Genomic DNA, 19118 nt, shown 5'->3' on the forward strand with positions numbered 1-19118 from the left:
ATCACAGTAACTCCAGCAGTTCAGCCTTTAGAGATTTTCAGTGACTATTTCCACAAGCTGATGAAATGAAGCGACTGACTAATTCACTTCCAATTCATAGCAGTTAGTTTGGCAGATGAATAGTGGAACATATTTTAATACCTAATATAGCCAAATTCAATGCAATGTAGTAAGAAATGGTCTTTTATAACAAAAGAGAGAGGTATGTTGGGATGGAGAGATTTATAATTATGCAGGGTTACAGACTGGATAATCTGCAGCATAACAAAATTAATGGGCCTGATTCAGCAAGGATTGCTATTGCGATCGCAGTAGCAATCGCGCACACAGTTCTGTTGCGAAAGTATGCTAATAATTGCAATTGCAAAGCCCTCTCACTGACAACATGCAGACGCCCACTTCCCCCTCACACATCCGTAATACCTTGCAATCCAGCCAAAACATCGGTAACATCAAAGTACATCAGAGCCACTCGCACATTTAAGGCAGGTCTGACCCTACCACTAAATTGCTATCTTTCCTGCACGCAGTAGAGCTCATGCTGTGTATGCCATCGGCTAATTTATGCACGCCCCTGCAACGGCATTCAAACGCACTGACACACCTGCGTTCCTCCGACCCCCCCGTCATCACCCACAAACGGTTTCTCTTGTCAATCACTCTGCGATGGGTCTGCGTACTCACTGCGATCACAATCCCAATCGCAGTGGCTGGTTTGCGCATGCGCACTGCTATGCATACGCATGCGCAATACGCAACAATCGGCCGTCTGCATGCACTTCAGCAGTTGCGATACTTGCTGAATCAGGCCCCAAATGTAATAGCTTCTGATTTGCCAAAAGTGCGGAGCTTTTGGTGATTACGCCGAAGGATTGAAAACAACAATTTTTTTAAAAACAAAACCAACCTGATTTAAAAATAAAAATTCAGCAGTAAAATCACCAAAAACGTGTCACTTTTGGAAATGGGAAAATATTACATTTGTCCCAATATGTTGATTATATGGTAACCCAAATAAATGTATTTGTGTATGATGTTGTGGTATATGGATTTTAAAAGATGTTACCTTCGGTGCAGAGCCGGCTCCAGGGGTCTGACTACCCTGTGACGGCCCGTTAGGATGCGCCCTGTCATCGCGCGCGGTGATCAAAATTGGGGGCGTGGACCCATTACCATAGGCCACGCCCCCTAAGTGACGTTATTAGGAGGCATGCCCGCATGGCAAGCCTTCAAATAACGTCAGGCTGGGGGTAAAGCCCAGCCTTCCGTCACTGGCTGGGCTTTCCCCAGCCCTCTCCCGTCATGGTACCTGCAGCCACTAGCTCTACTGCAGAGCTGCCCGGAGCATCCAAGGGAAGCTCTGGACAGGCACCCTGCTACTTGTGGCCGGAGCTTATTTAAAATACTCTAGGCAGTGCTCTACTTACCGGAGTCAGAGGCTCCGTCCCCTAGGCATGACGTCACAGGTTTAGATGGTGGAGCTGGCACAGAGTGGTATAGAGCCCTGTTATGGCACTGCCTCCCCTCAGCACAGCATTGATGGTAAGAATTCACATACATCTGCTAACATTAGAACTTCTGTCAGTTCAGTACTTAGGGCCTGATTTACTAATGAGTTTTATCACCAAAACAAGTGATAAATTTCACTGTGTATGATAATGCTGCTCCAGCCAATCAGCTCCCAACTGTCAACTGTTAGAAAAATGACAGTTGGGAGCTGATTGGCTGGAGCACCATTTATCATACATAGTGACATTTATCACTCGTTTTGGTGATAAAACTTGTTAGTAAATGGGGGCCTTAGTATGTAGTATGTTTTTATGTTGTATGATTATTTCAGTTTCATATTTCATATACTTTATTTGTTTGTATTACAGTTTTACAATCAATTTCTCCTGTCACTTCAATAAATTCCATTCCAGTCTTTACTGACCATTATGTACCTCATTTAACTGACCACAACTCTCACACTGGATGGTTGGAATTGTATACCCATGCATTTGGGTCTTTGTGTGCACAAGTTGGGCCCCTTGCACAATATATGTCAGCACTGAGTAATACATGCTTTAAAACAATAAGCAATGTATAGAGCGGAGAAGTTGCCCATAGCAACCTATCAGCTTTTGCCTATCATTTTATAGAATGTATTTAATAAATGTTACCTCTGAATAAATTGGTTGCTATGGACAACTTCTCTACTGGTCTACTTCTACACTCTTTTCACTGCTTGATACATCTCCCCCAGGCTCTCTCACAAATTGGCAGTTTGTGTATGTCTAGACAAGAAGCAATGGGTTTATCTTACCCTGAGCAGTACTCAGCGGCAGTGTCGTAACTTCATCCCAGGTAAAGATAAATGTTGGTGCCCCCCAGAATTTTAATTTACCACCCCCCCAGCACCTATGCCAGCCCCAGCTGCCCCCCTCTATGTAGTTCCTCTTATACAGTGCCCCCAGTAGTGACCTATATACAGTGCCCCCAGGAGTGGTCCCCCTATGCAGTTCCCCCAGTAGAGGTAGTGCCCCTATGTTCCTCTTATACAGTGCCCCCAGTAGTGCCCCTTATACAGTGCCCCCAGTAGTGGTCACCCTATGCAGTGGCCCCAGTAGTGGTCCCCCTATGCAGTGCCCCTTATACAGTGCCCACCTATGTAGTGCCCCCCAGTAATGGTCACCCTATGAAGTGCCTCCAGTAATGCCGCTTATACAGTGCCCTCAGTAGTGGTCCCCCTATGCAGTGCCCCCAGTAGTGTCCTTTATACAGTGCCCCCAGTAGTGGTCCCCCTATGCAGTGCCTCCAGTAGTGCACCTTATACAGTGCCCCCAATAGTGGTCCTCCTATGCAGTGCCCCCAGTATTGTCCTTTATACAGTGCCCTCAGGAGTGGTCCCCTAAGCAGTGCCCCCAGTAGTGGTCCCCCGATGCAGAGCACTGTTATGCAGTGCCCCCAGTAGTGGGTTCCCCCTATCCAGTGCCCCGTTATGTAGTGCCCCCAGTAGTGGATCCCCCTATGCAGTGCCCCGTTATGTAGTGCCCCCAGTAGTGGGTCATACCTATGCAGTGCTCCTTACAGATATGAATCATAACACACACAGATTACTTACCTGAATCCCCGTTCCTGCACCCACCACCGTCCGCTCCTTTGTCCTCCTGCTCGGCACTATGAGAGAATTGTCATGACGTCTCTCCCATCACCACTGTGGGAGCCGGAAGGCGGAGCTCAGCTCTGCCCGGCAACCTCCGTGGTTAAAGCCGGCGATGTGTTGTTACTGATCGCCAGGCAGGGGGGGTTTCTGTTTATTCAGAAACCCCCCCTGCGTTCGGTTCAGGCGCTCAAGTAGCACATGACCGAAGTGACAATAGAGCACTCCGGCAGGAGCAGGTCATGGAGGTGGAGCGCCGATCAGCGGCGCTCCTCCTCCATGCAGCTCCTCTGCAGTACCGGAACTGCAGAGTAACAATGGAGCCAGGTGCCCCCTTCAGGGCTGGCGTCCGGCGGCAAATAACTCCATTGTCTCCGGGAGTTCCACCACTGCTCAGTGGAGGATTGTCAACGGCATTCTAGGGCACAGAAACTACATGTGATGTCGGCAGACAGACTCTGGGCAGGATGCATGATGCATCGCATGCATGCCGGCGTTGGTAACACCAGTATGCATGACCAGCACCGCAAAGGACCACTCTCTGGGTAAGAACGACCCTTTGCGATGGAGGAACTTCCAGGGCATCGCATTCTGGGGCTTGGTGCATATGAGAAATGCGGTAAAACATGCATTTTGGGGGTTTGACCGCATTTCTCAGGTTGCTGCATCCAGCCCTTAGTGTCTTATGAGCATTAAACGGAGAGTGTAAAGTCAATAACGCTACTCAACAAAAATTCTCGGCATCTGGCATGTGAATATGTGTTTTTGCCTAATTTAGGGATGCTGAACTCAGTAGAAAAATCAGATTTTCTCTATCACGTCACATTAATTAGATACACACAAATAACAGAAGCGCTAATAGCTACAGTATATCTGAAAAAAGTAAGATTAGTGAAAATTTCAATTAATCTCTATAGAATTGAAATATTCTCATGGCATTCATTTATAAAATACTAATAAAACTATAGAAACGCTTAAAGGTGCAGAATGCTTGGCTTTTATACAATGTCTCGTTGGACTCTAAAGGGCATATCCAATTACCCGCAGGACTTCTCCCGCGAGTAATTGAGGGGTGAAAGTCCCGCGGCGTGGGGTTAAGCTATTCAATAAAATAGCTTTTTCCCCGCGTCCAAAAACAGGACTTCCACGCGAGAACACACTGATTCCGCGAGAACTGCGGAATCAGTGTGTTATTCATGCTCCTGCAAGGCCGAATAGCACGGCCTCACGCAGATTTTACCTCACACCTACATGAGGTGTGAGGTAAAGCCTGACAGTGGGGACTCGCGCGCGGAGTCTCGGGGACACCCGTGCGTGGAGTCCCTGCTAATTGAATCCTGACATGCACAATAATTGGATATGCCCCTAAAAAAGGGACCAGCAGTAGTCCCCCATCATTGCAGGGTCCCAGTGTCCTTGGTAGCGATGCTCCATTGTCAGAATGTCTTAGTGAAAACGTTCCCCATGTTCATCACTTACACTACCCAGGTTGTAGGGAAAAAGCCTATATGCGAATGTAATAAGCGTACAATAAGTGACATTCTACAACCCGTATTCTTGTAGTTGTCCAATAGATCATTTACGATGGACATGTAGTTGGCGTTTTTTCTGTTCCCTAAGAATCAACGCACAGCAGCCTTGAAGGAGGACCAAGCAGCGGACTCAATTTCCATCAATTTAGTATTAAATATTTCATCCATAGGCAGTTTCCTTATTTGGGGGCCAATAAATATGGCTTCTTTTAGCTTTGCTTTGCTTCTATTTGGAAACTTTTCCATCAGATAACTGAAATCCTGGCCTTCTTTATGCAGAGCTTACATGAAATTCCTCATTAGGCCAAACTTAATGTAAAACAGAGGTAAAATGATTTTAGGTGCCTCATCCAATGGGTGTACTTGACGGTTTTCTCTCCAGCAACATCGGTTTTTCTCTCTGGTCACTTCTTTGTGATATAGTGATGGCTGGGAGCTGGGACAGGAGCCAGCAAGTAATATGGCATCCAGCGCCGTGGAGGGTTCTGCCCCAGGACCAGCACATGCAGTAGAAAGAGGAAAATGAGGAGGGGTATTCTGAGGAGTCTGGGCAGGATGCGTACCCCATAGCGCAGACACAAGAGAGCCTTGCCCAGCACTTACTGTGATTAAATACTTTCATTTTCGGATATCAATCTTCAAATGATCTCAAAAACCTTACGTGATGTAAAATTTCTGATATTATATTTGGATTCTAAGCACAAAATGACATGGGAATTGATATATATCATGTCAGATGCAAAATGGCTGCTGGGTAGTGTAATATCAATTTGGACCTTATTTCTTCAAAATGACTTGCGGCTGATCACCAGTGGACTACCCCTATAGCACTCCAATATCTGGACTGAGGACCTCATTCAGAGTCGGTCGTTGCGGCCGCACGGTCGTAAGGGAAAAGGGGCTGGATATGCAAATGATGCACTCGCAAGTTGCGTCCTTAAGATCGGATCGTTAGCTGGCCGACCAAGGGGAGGATGCGGCCGTAAGACAAAAAATACGCCCCCTTCTCGTACGCATTACACGTCATCTCCGGCCATATAAGGATTAATCGAGACCATCGGAACTGGTCGTAGAGCTTAAGGTTGACCATACCCTCTCCTAAGCACTACGATCAGGTCAGTGTACAAACCACCCATGTCCCGTGTGCCATGACACTACTTTGTTAATTATGCACTCCCATAAAACGCCGTTCGCATAATTAGGCACGCCTGCGTTCGGATCTCCACTCCCCCGTTTTCAAGCACCTTCCCCTGTTACCTCCCACAAACGCCTCATTCTGTCACTCAAACTACCGACCTGGCTGTGTTCAAGGAGAGAGAGATTTCTGATCGTAGCAGCTAGTTTGCGCACGTGCATTGCGAACTTTACGCATATGCAGTTTAGCGAACATCGGTGGCGTACGACCGTGCGGCCGCAACGACCGACTCTGAATGAGGTCCTGAGTGCTTACAGATGCTGGGGGATTTACTACAATGCCTGGTAAACCTTGCTGCTAATATTACCTAGAGAAGGTCCTAATTGACCAAGAGATTTGGGAGCCTAAACAAGTGGTCTATATTATTTCATTTTATTATTGTTGTGCACAGAACCGGCTCTAGGGGTGTTCGACCAGTGCGGTCGCACAGGGGCGCCACCCATAGAGGGCGCACCCCTCCCCAACATCCTGATTTCAGCGGGACAGTACTGTCCCGCTGCTCCACCTATGGGCCAAAGTGGCCCGCAGGTGGTCAAATTGGGAGGTTGGGGACTCACACCGCCGCAGCAGTGCGGCAGTGCCGGACCCTGGAGACTGTGAATGGATGCTGCGTGCATGCGTGTGACTTCTATTCAGTAATGGGAGAGGGGCTGGGGGAAGCCTAGCTAGTGAGGTTCCCCCCAGCCTGATGTTATTTGGAGGTGGGCACGTCTCCTAATAACGTCATGTAGGGGGCATGGCCTATGGTGATTAGATAGGGCGCACTGGAGAGGGCTGGCACAGGGTGCTCCAACCCCTGGAGCCGGCCCTGATTGTACACATAGATGTTTGATTTTATGATTAACAGTTTTTTTTATACATGAACAAATAAATGTCATACCCTGCTTATATATTATTATATATTTATATTTTATACTTTTTACAGCTAGCGCTGGTATTCTTTTACTTGCTGCTGTTGATATCGCACCTTATTAGATATATATACTGTACCTTTGGGTTGTGTAATCAATCTGATCCAATAGTGGGACTTTCAGAAACACTATAGCAAATATAAACCAGTTCACACGGGCAGCAGCAAACTGATATCTGAGTTATTGTCAGCATCTCCATGGTCAGCTCTTCGGCATACATCAATGAGTTATATTTTATATGTTGGTATGTGTTGTATGTGGAGAAATGTGTGAGCATGACCCTTTCTATACTCTGGGCTGCTTACACAGTGCAACAGCGTCTTTATGCTAATGTCACAGTCAATCAGATTCATACAGAGATATCCACTGGCCCTATGTAGACATGATCTGAATGTCGACATGGGCATTATGTTGGCATGGGACATGTCGGCATATATAGTGTTGGCATGGTCATATGGTTAGCATTGTACTTGTCAACAGTTGGCATGCCAATATAATGTTTTTGTACTGTTAGAGCCCTAACCCTACCCCTTAACCTAACCCTACTCCTTAACCTAAACCTAACCCTAAATCTAAACTTGTAATGTTAACATTGTGACTGGCTACATTCATAATGTCGACATACCAATCATGCCAACATTATGTCTATGTCAACATTGTAAATCTAAACCAACATTGTGACAGTCGATATGTTCACTGTTTACATTTTGACCATGTTGGCATTCTAAATAATGACATTCTGAATGTCTACATAATGACTACATACCCTTACGAGCATGGCCCTCTACCTTGTTGGTTCTCACCCTGCATTATCTTTGTCACCATTATGCTCAAAGTCAGCAGCAACTCTGACCTGATTCAGCTTAGGACTGAATTGCAATGCGGCATGCAAGCAGCTTTACCATTCCGTCCACACACTTACAGTAATGCAGAAGGAGGCATCACGTCTCCTAAATGCATTACTTATCCAAGTTACGTTGTACGACGCAGCATCGGATAATCTGCGAGAACATCAGCCGGTTAAGTGACCCATGGGGTCACGCAAGCCGGCCGCTGCAGATGAGAGAAAGAGGCCAGGAAATCTTCATCTGACGGAGATCCTGACCTCTACCCTCCCCCCCAATGATGGGGACGTGCCCACTTGTTGGAATATTGACCACATACCATTACGGTGTGTATGGGAAAATACAGCTAATATTACCATCTTCAAAATAAAGGGCTTTCAGGATCATGTTTGCGACAAACAGACATCTATATATAGTGGTTGATCAATCTATTATTTTGTTTGCTTTACAACTGTTGGATAATTGCAAAAATCTTGTGATTATAAATTAAATACATTTATTATGCATCTGCAATAGTAGGAGCTGTTTTTGCAGCATTTCTCCAGAGTGTGTAATATATACGGAGGAATAAATTAAACTAATTGCATACAACTGTAAATCTACAGTGCTAATTAATTGAATATAATTTGTCATATAGCATAACCCATTCACTGTGACAAATTATTATCATATGAATTAGAACAATGTGACATGATTAGTGTTTTAATATAAATGACATGGCATACAAGCATAAGGAGTAATTACTAATAAATTGTAATAAAATACCGTAAAATATTATGACAGCTGCCACAGTTGTTATTCGACTATCACTTTTCTCTATAAAGGAGAAAGAAACATTTCAATACATTTGGAAGATTGATAATATATATTGTATGTTGACTTGATTTGGCATTAAAAGTGTCCAATCTTCAAAAATAACTTGTATTAAAATAAAATAAGATTATTTCATATCATAATTATTTAAGAGCAAGTGCATCCATTCATGAATAAATGCCTTACTCAGTATACTTGGGGGTCAATCCTACTAGGTGCGAAGTGTGCGATGTGCCATTGCAATGGCGTTTAAACGCCGGCAACGGCACCGCATCTCGCACCCTTCGCTACCCAACCCGAGCCTGGATTCGCATAATTTTGCTCGGAGCGCTATGGGGCTGCGAGCAATATCAGGCGAATTCGGGCTGCTGTAAAGTGCGGCCACTGCCGCGATGACTCACACCAGCGAGATCATCGCTGCTAATAGGATTGGGCGAGATCATCGTGGCTAATAGGATTGACCCCATAGTGTTACAATCAGATGTAGGTTCTCCCATCTTCTTGGAAAAACATCAAATGTAGTTTACAGTATATATCATGTACCTGCTGTCTTGTTTCTTGCTACCAGAGTTACCTGTATGTTAAAGATGTTAGTATGTCAGTATGTTTATTTATTTATTAATTAACAGTTTCATATGTAGCGCAGCATATTCCGTTGCACTTTACAATTGGAAACAACATTAATAGAACAAAACTGGGTAGTAACAGACAGACTTAGAGGTAAGAGAGCCCTGCTGACAAGCTTACAATCTATTGATACACAAGGATAGGTGATACATATTGCAAATTGGTCCAGCCAGATTGTAGAGGTTATTGGTGGGCTGTATGGTCCAGTCACACAGGAAAGTTGATTTAGGATTAGGAGCATGTGAAAGTGAAGAAATAGAAAATATGTGAGGTTATGTGTGGACTGTAAGAATGGATGTAATTAGAAGGGGAAGCTACAGTATGAAGGTTATGTGGGCGGTTCTGGAATCTGATAAGCTTGTCTGAAGAGGTGAGTTTTCGGGGAACGCTTGAATGTTTGGAGACTAGCGGAAAGTCTTATTGTGCGTGGGGCATTCCACAGGGTGGGTGCAGCCCGAAAACTCCGGACCCCATACATGTGAACAAGTAATGTGTGGGGATGAAACATGCAGATCTTGTGCAGAGTGGAGATGTCGGGTTGGGAGATATTTTGAGATAAGTGAAGAGATGTTTGTTGGTGCAGTTTGGTTAATTGCATTATGCATAAGTAAAATAATTTTATATTGAATATGGTAAAAGACCGGTAACCAATGGAGGGACTGACAGATGTGCCATTGCAACGGCGTTCATCAATGGCATGTGACTGTGAGGGAACATGATGATGGAGAGGGAGCACTTCATGGTGGAGGAGTGGTGGCCGAGGTCTTCCTGCAGGTTCAGAGTAAGGATGGACATCAGAATCCGATGGTTACTGACCATCAATGTTTTTGTTCCAATGGTAGTGTTTTTACCATTTGATGGTGGCAGTCCAATGTTTGCTCCAATGGTTGTTTGTTTTTTAAATTCCTAATAGCTATGCCTCCCTTGGATCCTTCATAGATACTGTGTCTGCATCAGGGCATGTTAATGGTTTAGTTGGAGGATGTCTCTAACTCTCTGTCTGCCTCAGACATGACCTTGCTCAGTCCCTGACACCCTCCCATCTCTAGGCTGCTGCTAAGAAATAGGTCACATTGCTATCTCAATTGACTCTCCCTGTCTCAGAGAGTCAATCAGATCACAGCCCCTAGCCCTGCAGCAGCAGTCAGTCACTCACACAGCACAACATTTTTTTCTGTGACTTGCTTCATTCCAAGCCTCGGTTTCAGATGCTCTCTTGCTGTTTCAGCATCCAGACCAGCTCATATACAGCAGTTTGGTGCAAGATTTTTTTTCTGTCACTTGCTTCACTAAAATCGTCACTGCTTGGCTCCCTTTTGTCAAAGATGAATGGTTCATACATCTAAACCTTCCTCAACCAATGTTGTATAGAAAAGGGAAAACCCCATCAAAATCCATCCAGTGGTTCAAGAGATTAGCCCAAACAAACAAACAGACAGACCCCTAAACCGGGGACCTTATTTTATATATAATGATATACACATACACACACCAGAGTATCATCATAAATACTGTTATTATTTTTCCTTTAACTCCAGATGATATATATTCTATTTAAATTTTTATAATTAGAAGTTAAGCAAAGTTGAAAGCCTTATTGGATAATTGGACTGGTATCACAGCTCTGTGCTTCAATACAAGCCTGAAACCTCATAATTTCATTGATAATGGGATTATTATCTGGCATGCAATGATTAACCTCTATTGGTTTGTGTGTGTGGTCATCTTCTCAGTACTCTAACAGGCTCCATCAACATCAGAGGTGCAAATTCAGAGATGTACATAATGCCGATATATTTTTACACAGATCGAGTAACTGTTAGCCATTGCGCATGTGTGTAAGCCGTACTGAGCATGCACAGTGTTTGTTTTGCGACTACACTCACACAGAGGATTCACTCGCAAAGTGAGTGACAGATAGTCAGCATTTGGGGGAGGTGAGGGTGGATAAATAGCCATTGCGATCTCCTTTGCAGCATGAAAGCTCTCTAATACCCCATTTATACCTAAATTCCGGGTCTGACCTGGAGGTTGGAATAGGGTTCCAAACCGGATCAGACCAAATTTAGCCGGCGCCGACCAAGGATATTCCCGAGTCGGCACTGTGCACACTGGAGCCGGGTCTACAATGACCATGCTCTTGGAAGTGGATGCTTGGAGATGACGTCATCTCCAAGCGGGGGCGAGTAAAATGGAGTGAACCCTATATGTCAAGTAATTCACAGAAAATTGCATATGCCATGTTCACAGTATTCTCAAATAATCCCCATAGCAGCATATCGGGTCTGCCTACTTACATACACTTTAATATGACTATCATTAGGCCTGTGTTTGTGGAAAGTCAAGATATATCTGCAACTAGTGCATCAGACTTAAAGGAGCGCAAGTCTACACTTTTTTAATATTTCACCAGATAATATATTTGTATGTCGTCTATAACTGTAGTTACTGGTAGACTACATTTACTCATTTAAAATAGAGGGATGTGGTGAAAACTGGAGTATTGTAGCTCTGCATTGATTTCACTTCAGGATTTTGTCTGTGCTGCACCTCAACTCAGGAACTTTCTCCCTCTCCCTATCAGACTCTCCAATTCTCTCCAAAGCGTCAAATAGCTCTTAAACCTTACCAGCTCTCACACTAAGGGCTCATATACAGTTGATGATAATTTGAACGATATGTATGATAAAGATATTGTTATCGTTCATCACGCTCAATATCGTCCAGTTTGTATGTAAGACATCGTTAACAATGCATGATCCTGCGAATCAAACTTGCAGGTCAACCTGACGATATTGTCAGTTTGTACATGTTCAGGGATGAGGGAGGGTGCCGTCACTGAATGATATCGTTAACGATATCGTTCAGTGTGTATGCTCAATGTCGTTCACGACGTTGATCCTGGCAGTTCAGGGGAAACACTTAACGATATTGGTCATGGAGCAAATCGTTAAGTGTGTATGCACTTAACTAAGTCCCTTTGTTATTCACACACTAACTCTCCCCTTTGTGTCACCCTTGTCAGCTGCCTCTCCCCTGTAGATTGAAAGGTCTCACAAGCAGGGCCCTATCCATCAAGTGCTCTCCCTTCCCTTACTTTTACCACCTTCTCCTCTCAGTTCTGGTTCATCCAATGCTGCCTTTGTATGATGACTGTATGTGCAGTAATGTTTTCATGGCTTGCATCCTCATATACTCTGCATTGTTTTGAATTGTAAGTATTTTGCATTCTATGGGGCATATACAGTACAATTGGGCGCAAGGTTTAGCGAGGCAAAAACCTTGGGCCCAATTTAGGATTACCGCGGGTATGGGCGCTCCTGCTACCCGTGGTATTCAATTAAAAAGATAGTGGTTGCGGGGTTTTCAGCTCTGAAAACTCTGCGCCGCGTAAATAATTAAAAAAAAAATCTTCACTTACCTGGCCGGGGGTCTCCGGTGGTCTCTGCGGCTCCCGGTGGAGAGGGGGCTGCTGGGAGTCTGGGGGGCCCCTGGGGGGCTCCAGGGGCTGGTGGGAGGGGCAAGAGCTGCTGGGAGATGTAGCTCTCCCAGTGCCCATCCGGGGGGAGCCACACAAACACCAGGGTTCACACACACACACACACACACACACACACACACACACACACACACACACACACACACACACACTCATGCACACACACAGTCCAGTCACTCATACACACTTACAAGCACCACACACACTGACATACTCACCCTGCTGCAGAAGAGCCGGCTCCCGATGCTGGATGCAGAAGACAGCATTTCGGAAGGTTAGTAATTAAGGACTAATTAAGCTAATTGGAAACTTCCAATTGCTTAATTAGTCCTAAGGGGGGGTGCCGCCGGGGTGCCAGAACAAGTCCCATTGATTTTTCCTAAAAATAACGATTTTAGGAAAAATCACACTTGCTCTGGAGGTACGAGAATAAAAACCTCTCGGCATGAAAAAAACCCCCAAAACACGCACCTAATTGAATAGCAAAAAGCACGCACCTGCAGGAAACACCTCACAGGTGTGGGCTTTTTGCTATTCACGCACCCAATTGAATATGCCCCTATGCCCTATGGAGTATATGTACTGTAATAGTGCGAGTTTTGTGAACCAGCGCAATTACGGCAATTAAGCCTATGGATTTAAAGCAGAAATAATGTAAAAAGGCGCTGTTGCCAAACTTTACAAAGACACTGTTGAATAAGCTATAGAAAGGTTCTGTTACAAGTTCCAAATTGTTAACATTTCATTCAGTGACTTGAAAGTTGTTTCTGTTTACTTTTATATAAAAAAAATATTTTGTTTCTTGCTTTTTGCTGTTTACCAACTGTTTAGCCCATACTCAGCACAGGAAACACTGCATTAGATTGTAACCTGCATGGTTACAATCTGAGTCAGCAGTTGGGTTTCATCATATCCCATGAGAACCAGAGACCTTCATATAGTAACGTGTTTAATGACGTCATCACAGAGCCATGGCTTCAACACATTTTTTATATTATTATTATTATTATTATTATTATTATTATTATTAGAGAAAAAAATCAGATAATAACTGTTCATCTCCAGTTTAATTGTACCCTACAAGCTAATGTTAAATATTTTAGATACAGAACAGATACTGTATTTTGAAACATACAGATAAAGATGTTTCTCAATAATGTAGTTAGTTTGTTAATTTAGAAAAGGTAAAATAGAATTAAACAGCCACAAAAATACTGCAAATGTTACAGATGTGGCATCTGTTCTGTAGTTTTCCCAGAGGCATAATCATTCTCTACTCTGCAGCCGAGCAGTGAACAATTTTCTTCCCCCACACCCAACTTTCACAATTATTGGTAAAAGATAAACTGGTTCCAATTAGATTCACATGGTTTGAAGCAGGTGTGCACCATGACCCCTGAGCGAGAGATGACTAGGCTATGAATTCTGCTCTGTACCATCTCCAGCTGCAGCCCCTCTCCGGAGAATTCACACACCAGCAGAGTCAGAACAAAGATGACGAATGCCTGATGTGTCCTCACATGTGTCACTAGATTACCCATTCTGAAATGCCAAACAAATATGTGTAAGATAGGATTGAAGGCGTGACTGATATCCCCCGTGTGATTCTTCCTGCATGTATTGAAAGACTCTGAGACACATGTGGGGAGATAACAAGACCAAATGTTAAGTTTTCATTAATGGTGGATGACGGTGGTTAGATGATGTATTATTTATCAGGGCAGGATCAGAGAGAGCCATGGAGGAAATGACATCATCAGTCAGTTTTCCATCCATTGTCTAACCAATATGTTGATGGGAAATGTTATGATATATTTATATTTTCACATGATGTGAAATATTGCTGTACATAGAAGGAAAGATCATAGTGTGTACAGTATATATATATATATATATAGAGAGAGAGAGAGAGAGAGAAAGGATATAAAGATATGCGCAATGAAGTTTCTTGTCCTAATCCAACAATAGTCCAGGCTGATCCCAAAAGTTAGTGTATAAGATGATTGTGCAGCTTCATCCAGAATCGCTCGTCACCATGAACACAATATTGATTCATGCAAATAAAATAAGAGAGCGCACATATGAGCATAGGTATCAGATAGCTTTACTAAAGTAATAAAGGCTCACATACATCTAAAAAGCATAGATGACCATGGTCACTTAGCCACTCAGCACAACGGGATCCCGAAGCAGCAATCAGGTTCAGCATCCACAGTCTCAAAGCAGTCACCATGCCACTGTGTATCAGAAACACCCAGGGACCAGTGTGTAATGTCAATACACCAGTCGTTGATTAAGCCAAGCCCAACGCGTTTCATCACCAATTGGACTTCATCACCCCCTGACGAAGTCCAATTGGTGACAAAACACGTTGGGCGTGGCTTAATCAACGACTGACGTGTTGAAATTACACAGTGAAGCAGGCAACAGTGAAGCTTGGTAGAGGTTCCTTGCAGGTTTGGGGCTGCATTTCAGAAAATGGAGTTGGGGATTGGTCAGGATTAATGGTGTCCGCAATACTGAGAAATACAGGTAGGTACTCATCCATCATGTAATACCATCAGGGTGGCGTCTGATTGGCTCGAAATTTATTATGCAGGAGGACAATTATCCCAAACATACAGCCAATGTCATTAAGAACTATCTTCAGCATAAAGAAGAACAAGGAGTCCTGGAAGTGATGATATGGCCCCCACAGAGCCCTGATCTCAACATCATCGAGTCTGTCTGGGATTACATGAAGAGAGAAGGATTTCAGCAAGCCTACATCCACAGAAGATCTGTGGTTAGTTCTCCAAGATGTTTGGAACAACCTCCATGTAGAGTTCCTTCAAAACTGTGTGCAAGTGTACTTATAAGAATTGATACTGTTTTGAGGGCAATGAGTGGTCACACCAAATATTGATTTGATTTAGATTTCTCTTCTGTTCATAAACTTTACATTTTGTTAATTGATAAACTATTAACACTTCTATTTTTGAAAACATCCTTACTTTGCAGCACTTTTTACACACCTGCCTAAAACTTTTGCACAGTACAGTATTTATATATCACTGTTCATTTGATATACATACATACATGTCAATGAGAAGGTCATGAGCAGGCCTGTATCATTGGCCACTGATATGCTAACCACCTCTGAAATTATATTTAATTACAAAATACATTTAAATGTGAACAGTAATGATCACGTAGTGCATCTGCAACTCCGTTTTCTGTGTATATTACTTTAAAGTCTCAGCATGATGGCACCTTTCATTACTATTAGGGTGTGCAGTCTAGAGCCCCTCCCTATATGATATAAGGTCTGTCTGATCAGAGGGAACCTAACCTGCTCAAAAATATTAGATATACAGTACTGAGGGACCCAATGGATCTATAGAGCTCCTGTAAGTGACAATTAATATTTTATTTTACTTTACTTTATCTTCTTTAAACCCCTCTTAAAGCAAAAACATTTTTAGTTTTGATTGACATTTGCATTATATAATAATTATAAGCTTGTACATTCCCCCAGCTAGACATATTGATGAATGGTGCTGTGTAGATAGAAACCTTTATTTACTGTCAAATATTATTGACAGACAATTGTCAAGCTTGGCAAAGATACATTGGTATTCCTAGAACGCGAGTGCGCAGTTCAAGTACACCCTGCAAGCAATGTCAAAGAGAATATTTCCTTTGAGAGGATATGAATTTTCCTGATAAAAGTTGCTCACACTGTGTAAGACACATAGAAAACTTTTGTTACTTTCACTGAAGAGTAGAAACTTTATTGAAAAGGGAATGAAATCTTCAATATTTTATCTGCAGGAGAAAAACTGATTGATTATACTGTACCTATTGTTGGTTTAAGTTACACTACTTCTGTAGACAAAATATATTGATGGATTTTTCTAATAATAATAATAATAATAATAATAATAATAATAATAATCATTATTATTATTATTATTATTATTATTATTATTATTATTATTATAATTATAATAAGTCTTCTTCTTCTTATAATTATTACAACAATGATAATAGTGCATTTATAAATATTAAATACATTTTTAACAAAACCTATATTCTAGTAAGGTAAGGGAAAGTGGAAATTGTACATTAATCCTTTGTATTTCAACGCTTTCGATCTCCTGTATAATTAAAAATAACCTTCTCGTGGTTCCTTCCAGACAAGGTCATTTTCTTAGGGCTTACAGCTGGATGCTAGGCCACCTCCTGAGCTGTCTTATGGGACTAGTTATCGAGTCATTGAGACCTATAACTCATACTCATTAGTCGCATTTTAAAGAGTTACTATGTAAAACATTGTACAATTACTACCTAATGGAAGGAAACATTCTCATATGTATTTTTTAATCATTTCATCTGTAGGTCTCCATTAAATGCATAATAAGAATATGAGGTGAAAATCTAGTATCCCTAGTGAGCAAATAAAGTGAATTTACAAAAAATGTGAGGCCGATTCTAACTTATTAATGGCCACCAGTAGGTCCTCTAGGTAGGTGTTTAAAGGGGTGTTTTACTAGGGCCTGACCTCCTGAAGTATTAAGTGTCCACCTGCTTGTCCATGTGTATCCTGTTTATTAGCCAATCAGGACACCGCAGCAGCTGGAGATAAGTGCTCACTACAGCAGGAGATTAATGCACTGATATTGTGGTAGACAGTGACCCACAGGGGCTTCAAGAGGGGTGGGTACAAAGAACCTATGATTTGGCAGGCTTAACTATGCTCCCCCCTCCCCCGCTACTTGGGACCAAAATGGCGACCATGGTAACCTGTCCATTCATGATAAAGTGAGTACAGAGAAAGTGACACAAGAAGGGTACATAAGTATTATAGTATTATAGGGACTGTCTGCAAAAAAACTTATAGGGGCTATGGGAGAGATGTATCAAGCCTTGGAGAGAGAAAAAGTGGAGAGAGATTTAGGGGTCAATCCAATTAGGTGCAAATTGCGAGGTGCGAGTTGCTATTTTCTATGCAAATTTGCATAGCGAATACATTTTGCAATCCAATTAGCAACTTGCACTGAATCAGTCAGACTGAATTTGCATCTTTCCATTCGCACCTCCCTGAGGGTGGGAGACGGAAAGCAAAAACTTTATTTTAAGGATAAACCCTCCCCCCCACATAATGACTAATTATTTAATTGGAAGTTTCCAATTAGCTTAATTAGTCCAAAAATTACATGTCATTTTATGGGGTAAAAAAAATTGTCCTCAAATTACCCCAAAATCAACTTTTTCATTAGTTTAAGCACCCCAAATGTAATTACAATATTTTTTTAATTGAAAAATAGTTGTTTTTCATAATTTTTTGTAACATTTTTCAAGGTGTCCTCAAAGTACCCCCAAATCACCTTTTTTCCAATTTTTGGGGATTTTTAGATTCATTTATTTGAGATTTAATGAAAAAAGTTTGTTTTTTATAATTTTCTTGCATTTTAAAAAAAAACACAAATCAGCCATTTGACACCATGTAAAAACCTACAGTACCTTCCTAATGCCCACAAACATCCTTCTATACGGTCCTTTTAACGAAATTATCCATTTTGGGGGGTCCAGGATGGTCTCCCCACTTTTTCATGCACTTCTCTCAAATCTCATTTGGCAGTCAATTCGCACCCCGAATTGTGTGAATAGGCATTTTCAATTGGATTGGGGAATCCTTTGGAGCGCGCTTCGATGCGAAGTATGCAAGTTTCAAGAAACAAACTCGCTACTCGCTTATTAGGTGCTGATTGTTTGGTAATTTATCTCTATCCAATTTATCTCTCTCCAAGGCTTAATATACGAGCATATGCTCCTTATTCACTGGATCTGCTGGGAAAGACAGTGGAGCTCATTCAGACCTGCTCGCAAGATGTGTTTGCTCGCTGGCGAAAAGGGGCTGGATATTCAAATTCCTCAATCGCACTGCGTGGCGTAAGGATGCCCTCTATGTCTTAGCAAGCTACGGCACTGAGCGCTTTCTAGTGTATAAAGACGCCCCCTTTCCCCTCGCAACACACGTCATGTCCTGGAATTGTTTGATCAATCGGTAACATCGAAAGCCATCGGAGCTGCTTGCAGCCCTTGAGGTTGCCTTTCCCCGCTGCAAGCACTGCGATCAGTGCTGGCTGAAATACATGCAGGTGAAGTGTAGAATGACACAACTTTGCAAATTATGCATGCTCGTTAAACTGTGTTTTGTCGACCTGACACGCCTGCGTCCGCAACACCACTCCCCCGTTTACAAGCACCTTCCCCTGTTACCACCCACAAACGGCACTATCTGTCACTCAAAGTAGTGACCTGATAGTGGCTTACGAGCAACCAAAAGCAGATCGCAAAGACTGGCTTACGCACGCGCACTGCAAATTAATCGCATGCGCAGACGGGTGAAAATCGCTCAGAGCGGGTGAGCACACCTTAGCGACCGGGTCTGAATCAGGCCCTGAGTCCACAGTCTGTATGAGTACTGTAATAGTGAGAGTCCTGCTACCAGTAGGAACAGTAGATAGACTTTACCACTCATACAGTGAGAATCACACTCTATAAAAAGA

The sequence above is a fragment of the Taudactylus pleione genome, unplaced genomic scaffold (assembly GCF_031769625.1).
Source record: "Taudactylus pleione unplaced genomic scaffold, aTauple2 ptg000370l, whole genome shotgun sequence".
NCBI classification, from domain to species: Eukaryota; Metazoa; Chordata; class Amphibia; order Anura; family Myobatrachidae; genus Taudactylus; species Taudactylus pleione.